At 28.8% G+C, this 8,398-nt stretch overlaps 1 long non-coding RNA gene across 1 annotated transcript in view; it reads left to right on the forward strand.

The window, feature by feature from the left end:
• The window catches only part of LOC149563591 (uncharacterized), a 114,965-nt gene extending 107,723 nt beyond the window's left edge, over positions 1–7,242 (forward strand). Inside the window, exon 4 of the long non-coding RNA XR_016363567.1 lies at positions 6,764–7,242. This is a non-coding gene — a long non-coding RNA (uncharacterized LOC149563591). The remainder of the gene's footprint in view (positions 1–6,763) is intronic.
• The last annotated feature ends 1,156 nt before the right edge of the window (positions 7,243–8,398 follow it).

Here is an 8,398-nt window from a genome sequence, read left to right on the forward strand (position 1 = left end):
ATTTTGGTATAGCCTTGAAATCTCGTTGTTTGACCTCATTGCTAACTAATTGAATGTCGAACATTTCTTTCTCCTTTACATTATTTGAACTTGAGGCCATTATAAAAACTAGGGTTTTAAGAAATATGAAACTGCATAGCTTGGCAGATGAAGAATACCTTTGAAATCGATGAACTGATGCTTGATCTTCACTATGATTCATGCAAATTCTTCAATCTCGCTTGTGAATCACTTCTTCACTCTACTCGCTCTTGCTCTAAATTCATAATGACAAAGAAATATGTGAAATTTGACCTTATACCTTTTCAAAATATAGCATTTATTGCATGGTACATGTACAACTATAAACTTGACTTTAATACAATTTCTAGTTTACTTAGCATCCATTTATTTTACCATCACTCGGTAGCTACTACTGACTCAGCTTCAACTGACTTTAGATGACAACTTGACAGATACTAGTATTTTACTCGACAACTAAAGAGAACTTTTCATACTCAGTAGTAAGGTGAAAACTTGAAGATTTGACCTTGGATTTTCCTTATTATCTTGCATCTTTCTTCATGCTAATATATATTTTTAGTGCTAACTTCTTTTGGAACTAATGTATGATAAAACATTTTAAATATCAGTCCCACTTACCTTCTTTGCATAATTTGATGAGATGTGACCACTTGACCTATTAGGTGAAGTGATCCCTTCATTTGACGTGCTGCATCCATCTTTCTTCTTCCATGTTTTGTTCATCTCTCCTTTTGTGTGTTCAACATCTATCTTGCCTTTTCCTTTGTTAAATTCTAAGTTAGTTGTCTTTGACCTTGTTGGGAAATGCTTGCTGATATGACTAGTCTTAAAACAACTAAAGTATGTAGTTTGACTCAACCATCTATTGTAGTTACCACTAAAGTGTGTTCTTATGCAATTCTCAAGGATGTGTCCATACTCTTGAAAATAATGATAGCTATGTCTTGTATTGTAATCCTAGTTATAGGATTTTTCATAGCTTCTTACCTTTATTGGCTTGCTTGATGACCATGTGGACTTGGATCTACATTCAAAGGCTCTATGTCCAAACTTCTAACAATTTTAGTAGTGTCCTTCAAATTTTGGTGCATACATGGTTCTAGTTCTACATTCATGTGCCTGATGACCTTGTTTGTTACACTTATGACAATGAGTCATGTTCTTTTGCTTAGCATTATGACTAGCATTCTTGTTCCTGCAAACATTAGTTGTATGCCATTTCTTACCACAATGATGACAAGTAGGTTTGGAGTTCTTACCTTAATTTTTCCTTTCCTCAACAAATTTGGATGATTCTCCTTCTTCAGTGCTTATATAGCCCAGTCTTGATGTATGTTTACTAGATCTAGGGGATTTTAGTAGTTGCTCAAAGTACTTGATGGCTTCATTTAGCTTGTTGAAACTTTTAGGAAACTCCTTTTCTCTTTTTAGGTCATTTTGCAACTTTAATGTAGTTATCTCAATGTCCTTGAAATTCAACTCATGATGAGCATTCATCATTTTTCTTAGGATGTCCAATTGCATGTTTGAGATCCTAGATAACTTTGCTAACTTTTCCTCCAATTCGTTTGCCAAAATTATTTTGTCTTCTTCAATCATGGCCTCATCTTCTATAACTTTCTTCTTTTGTTCAATCACCTAACATATCAATATGGCTTGTGATTCTTGTTCCAACTTGAGATTTTTTATTTCTTCAGCTTGTGCTCTATTCTTTTCCATGAGATCTACAATTTTTGTATTGAATTCATTGGAGTTACCATCTACAAATAATTTTGTGGGGTCAATCGCTTTTTATTGTGTGTCATTTTCTGCCATAGCAATCTATTTCCTTCTCTTTAGTGAACTCTTCAAAGCATCTTTGGCCTCATTCAGTTGTTGTAGTATGAGATGTATCTTAATCTCCTAGTTTTCAATAGTCTTTCCCAACTTGTAAACTTCCATTTCAAGATCATTTCTCCAAGCTGTAAGGCTTCTCCTATTGAAAAATAGGCTCTCATACCAATTTTTGGAAATACAAATGGGAAATATATACTTCTAAGAGGGCGGTGAGGATGAATCAGAAGTTCAAACTTTAAAACTTAAACTAATTTTTTACCATTCATTAGATGCATAGAAAAACTGAAATGAAATATAGAGAAAATGCATCAAACATATAATCATACACACACTTGACACCTGATATGATTACCTAGAAACCCTCTAATGAGAAGGTAAAACTTGGGTGGGGATGACACCCATAATTCTTCACTACTGCAGCAATGAAGAGTCACCTATTAAGGTTACATAGTTTGACCATTTTCATGATCTACCCTATGAAAGGCCTACCTTGTTAAAGGCTTACAAAGGATTGTTAGATCCTACCTTGTTAAAATATTTTAACACCTTGTTAGAAGTGCTCCTGGTTAAAGGACTTTAAAACACTCACTTGAAATGTCACCCTATTAAAGGATTTTACAATGATTGTTAAATCAACCTTAGTCCAAAAGATTTCACTCTATTGATATAGTTGTTAGAAAGTAATAGTAGAATGTTTGATTTGATAATTTACAAATTTTCCTTGTTGATCTCAGATCACAATTCTATCCATCTTGATCCTCTTGATCTGCTATTAAAATGTTGTATAGCTTCTCCTTTGTTCTGCAAATTGATTCTATGATTCTTTCACACTTCTAAGTCACCTTGAATGCTTTCTGATTAATTCAACCCTTCCACTTCATTCAATTCTTCACTTGCATCACTTCCTTGCATACACACATATACACTGAATTATAGGGCTTCATCTTCCTTAAAAAGACTTTGGTGGCTTAAGGTTAGGTATGAATCTATTATTGAGATTCATTCATTTTTCCACTTAATCCTTTCCAATTTTCTGATTGGTTGCATGTTGATTGCATAGGAAAACTAAATGGATTTGATCTTATCTTCAAAACTTCAAGATCTATCCTTAAGTCGACATAAATATGGTTTACATAATTGTTTGTGCCATCACAAACAACTAGGTCCATTCTGTGTTACTTGGCACTCAATAATACTAATGCTTGGCACTTACTATAATTCTATCTTGCTTGGAACTTGAACTTGCTTAGCACTAACTATTCACTATGGCACATGAGTGAGTCGACACTCATTGCAACTCGACATCTATACATATTATAGTCAACATGTGTTACTAGATCAACATGAACTTAGTAAATATCTTAAGTGTGTTCACACTTAATTGTCAAAACCAAACTAAGGTCAACATTAAATCCTTTTTGTGTAAGTCACTGTTGTTATCAATATTATCAAAGTTAAAAACTTGGATTAATTCATCAGTTAATCATTCCAGGGTCTCTTTCTCTATGTTATCTACAATTATCGTTTCCATCTCTTCATTCTTTGGTGCATCATTATCCAGGAAGTCATGAAATTAATATATTTAATTTTGTCTTACTTTGATCATTTTCCTTTGTATTATACTTACTCATCTTAGAGATAGGCGATACATGATTTGTGGTTGGTGTCTGCTAGAATTTGGTGCATAATTTTATTGCCTTTTTTTTATTGCTTGCTTCCTTTACTACCTTCTTTTGCTATGGAGTTTTTGATATTTCTTTTAGACAATTAGCATTATCTTAATCTGTAGATTTTTCATAGAAAATATGTTTTTTTTCTATTTCTTCAAGATTCTTATTGTTTTCCTCTATGCTCTTTTGTTTTTAGAATCACACTTCCTTTCTTGAAATTTTACTTATAGCCCTAATAATCTTATCTTTTTGTGTTTTCCTTTTTTTCTTGCTTAATCTTTTACTATTACTGGTTGTCTTTAACTTCTTTCTTTTAGAAATATTATCTTTTGATGTTTCTTCTTTCCTCTTTTTATTTTCTTTATGGTTTTGATCTTCATAGAGAAGATCTAAAGTCATCTATGGAGTAGTGTCTTTAGATTCTTCTGCTAGTTTGATACTTTCTTTATTGTTATCTAAATTTAAAACCTTTTCCATTACTATTCTTTGATCAATTTTTCCTTTTGACTCTTGTAGTGTTTCCATTTATTTCTTCTGATCCTTCTTGGTAATTGACAAGAAACTATTTCCCCTCTCTTTATTTTCCATTATTTTTTCTGATATGATTCTACCTTCGTCCCTTTCTATATCTCCTTCCTTATTATATCCTTACTTGGCTTCAACCCATTGATCTCATTTATGATTTTCCCCTATTTTTCTATTTTATTTCTAATGCTCATCATAAGAAAAGTGTCTATAAGATTCGATGTTGATTGTAAAGTGTTAAATGATATCTTTCTATCATTATCTAATCTAGTTATTTCTAATATTTTACCTTCAAATCTGTGATATTTTAAGTGTTATATAGAGTTTTTTGTAATTAACTTTTAATCTTATTGTGTTCTAGAGTTTTATTCTTATCATTAACCAAAAATTTAATAGAGTTACAGGCTTTATAAGAAGCATCAATTCCTATTAAATTATCAATTGAATATCTGATTTTCCTAAGAATCTCTAAATGCATTAGTTTAGGAGGTATGGATTGAATGGAAATCTAGGTTGGAATGGATAAATCTAACTAATTTTCCTTGCAATCCAACATCCATTCAATGGATTTAACAAAAAATCCTTTATAAAAGCAAACAGAGATGTAAAGAGGAAATCTTTTTTCACATCTTCATTACTATAGTGTATATATATCAAACTATTAGAATGGTGAGATACACTTACCTAATTTCTGTAGAATTCCTTTAAACAACAAATGAGATTGATTATTTCTTGTTTTGGTCCTTTCCAAAATGTGAATATACCCACTTTTTGACACTCCTTCCATTGTTCTTCACTGACCTAATTTCTAATAATCAGGACATGTTCTTCAGATTTTTCTTTGTACGTTTGTGAAGTTGACATGTTTTGAATAGGGGATTGACATGAGGAATTGGGGGTACCAATCCTATGATGTGGTGGGATATAAGCCATTTTAAGATGTGATATGGGTTTGGGATGTTCTACCTTCTGGAGATTTGTTCCATGGTTATCAAGATTAGAGAGATATCCTTTCTATTGGGAATATAGAGATAAACTATTTTTTGCTACATATTTGGTATGATTAAAAAATTAAATTTATTTGTCTAGGCTTGCTATTGGAAAAATAATATTAGGACAAAAGCCCTTCCAATTCCATGTGTTGTCTAATTTGGGAAAAATATTCTTCTATATTGATTTGAGGAGGTGCCAGAGTTTGACTTGCCTTATGATGATCCATTGATAGATGTAGTATATTGTCCTGATTGCTTACCAATTTGGTTACTCCTCTATTGTTCTTATTGTCTTTATCCACTAGACAAAACCCTAATTTTTCTTTAAATTTAACTAGCAGCTTTTGATTGGATGCATTTACATTTTTACTAATCTGATGGTTGTATTTTGTCTATAATCGAAACTTCTACTTGAAATCATCATACCCCAAAAGTGGCAAAAAAGGATTAGATTTTTTTACTGCAAATTGTAGATTTTTAGAGGGAGAAGCCTTGATATGATGAGGGTCGATGCTATAAATTCCAATCTTATTTGCTTCTCTGCTAGATTAACATGTTGATATTATTGGGTGCTTCCTTATCTATCGATTAGGTTCTTGAATCGTCTGCTTTGGTTTACTAATTAAATGCTTTGTTGATCTATTGCGTCCTGCTCACTAGTTATTTTTTATTTACATCTTTTGCATAATTTGTGTCTTTTTCTCTTCCTTCCTTTTTTTGGTCCAATCTTTTTTGTTCTATTTATTTTTAGTTTGTTATTGTCACTAGTGTAAGTTTGTTATTTTTTCTGTATAATATCGTAAGTTTAGTTTTTAATGACAATATCACAATTTTATTTTTCAATAATGATAATATCACAAGTTTATTTTTTAGGAATGATAATGTTGCACGTTTATTTTTAGTAATGACAATATCACAATTTTTTTAAAATTAATGATAATATTGCAAATTATATTTTTTGATTACAACAATATTGCAAAATTATTTTTTAGAGATGACAATATCACAATTTTTTTTTAGTGACAATATCACTTTTTTTTTAATGAAAACATCATAAGTTTATTTTTTAGTGATGATAATATCATAAGTTCATTTTTCTAATGAAAATATTATTAAAAAATAAATTCATGATGACAATATCCTAAGTTTCTTTTTATGAGAATATTGCAAGTTTACTTCTTAGTGATGATACTATTGCAAGTTTATTTTTTAAGACAATATTGCAACTTAATTTTTTAATGATAATATCATAAGTTTTTTTTAGTGATGTAACACAAGTTTATTTTTAGTGATAATAATATTAAAAAATTATTTTTTAGTAATGACAATATCACAAGTTTATTTTTTAGTAATGACAATAACACACAAATATTTTACTAGTGATAACAATATCTAATAATATCAATATCGAAAGTTTAGAGATGACAATATCACAATTTTTTTTAGTGATGACAATATCACAGATATAATTTTTAGTGGTGACAATAGCGAAAGTTTACTTTTTACGATAATATTGTGAATTTATTTTATAGCAATGAAAATTTAGTTTTTAGTGATGTAAACATTGTAAAATATTTTTTAACGATGACAATATCACAAGTTTATTTTATCAGAAAAAGAGGGGTAAAATTTTATTAAGATAGAAAGGATTACAACAAGGAGACCTCAATAAGGAGCCCTATCTTGATCAACAAGTTCATTGAATTCTTGTAACAGATCAAGAGGTAGCTACCCCCTATCCATAATATTCTAGCCCCGTGCATGAACATAAGCCCATTTGGCCAAACAATCAGCAACTATGTTCCATTCATGAGGAATGTAAGTAAACCTAATGAACGCAAGAGAGGTACAAAAGAGAAGAGTTTGATTAACAATAGTGGAGAGGTACAAGTTTATTTTATAGCAATAACAATTTTATAAATTTATTTTTGTAGTGATGACAATACCAAAAATTTAGTTTTTTAATAGCAATTTAGTGATGACAATATTGTATGTTTATTTTTTTAGTCATGTCACAAATTTGTTTTTAAGCCATGATAATATTCAAAGTTTAGTTGCTTGATCTGTAACTAATTGTTCATCTTTTGTAGCTCTCCCTTTATCCATATATTGTGATCTGAAAGGTTGAATCAAAAAATTACATACAATTGAAGTTGGAAGCACTAAATATAAGCTTAATTTTTTAGTGATTACAATATTACAAGTTTATTTTTTATGACAATATTACAAGTTTATTTTTTAGTAATAACAATATCATAAATTTATTTAAATTTTTTTAGTGATGACAATATCATGGGTTTATTTTTTAGTGATGACAACATCAAAAGTTTATCTTTTCAAGACTATTGCAAATTTATTTCATAGTCATCGCAATATTGGAAGTTTATTTTATAGATGACTATCACAATTTTTTTTTTGTGATGAAAATATCACAAGTTTATTTTAAAATAATGATAATATTGCCAAAAAATTAGTGATAACAATATTGCAAGTTTAATTTTTTTGATAATAAAATTACATGTTTATGTTTTAGTGACAATAAGATTGTATGTTTATTTTTTAGTGATGACAATATAATAAGTTTATTATTTTGATGATAATATTACAAACTTTTTTTTAATGATGATAATATCACTATTTATTTTTTGATGAAGATATCACAAGTTACTTTTTAAGTGATGACAATATTACAAGTATTTTTTAGTGCTGACAATATCACAAGTTTTGTTATTATCACAATATTGGTAACGACTGAAGCCTAATATATTGTATTATAAAATGTAAGATTACAAATGTCTCTGCTCAAATGGGCACTGGTAGGAAAGAATAGAAAAATAAAATCTTTAGTCTTGCCTAGGGTCACAATTTTATTTTTTAATGATAACAATATTGCAAATTTATTTTTTACTCATGACAATTTTGTAATTTTATTTTTTTATAACAACATTGCAAGTTAATTATTTTAATGATGACTAAATTGTAAGTTTATTTTTATGACAAAATCACAATTTTATTTTTTATTGATGACAATAGTAGAAGTTTATATATTTGTAATGACAATACCCAAAAAAAAATGTAGTAATGATATCAGAAGTTTATTTTTTTACAACAATTTTGAAAGTTTATATTTTAGTGATGATAATATTGAAAGTTTAATTTCTTATAATAATATTGTAAATATTTTTTTTTGTGATGAAAATATTGCAAGTTTAACATTTTTTTATAGGATAATATTGTTATTTAAAATTTTAATTTCTATATATATAAGAGTCAATATCAAATTAGTTATTTATTTTTAAATATTGTTGTATAATGTTACTATAAAATTGTAGTTTTATAAAGTTACATTCA

Source organism: Cupressus sempervirens, chromosome 4, assembly GCF_028749045.1.
Source record: "Cupressus sempervirens isolate cs-2001-9-10 chromosome 4, ASM2874904v1, whole genome shotgun sequence".
Taxonomy (NCBI): Eukaryota; Viridiplantae; Streptophyta; class Pinopsida; order Cupressales; family Cupressaceae; genus Cupressus; species Cupressus sempervirens.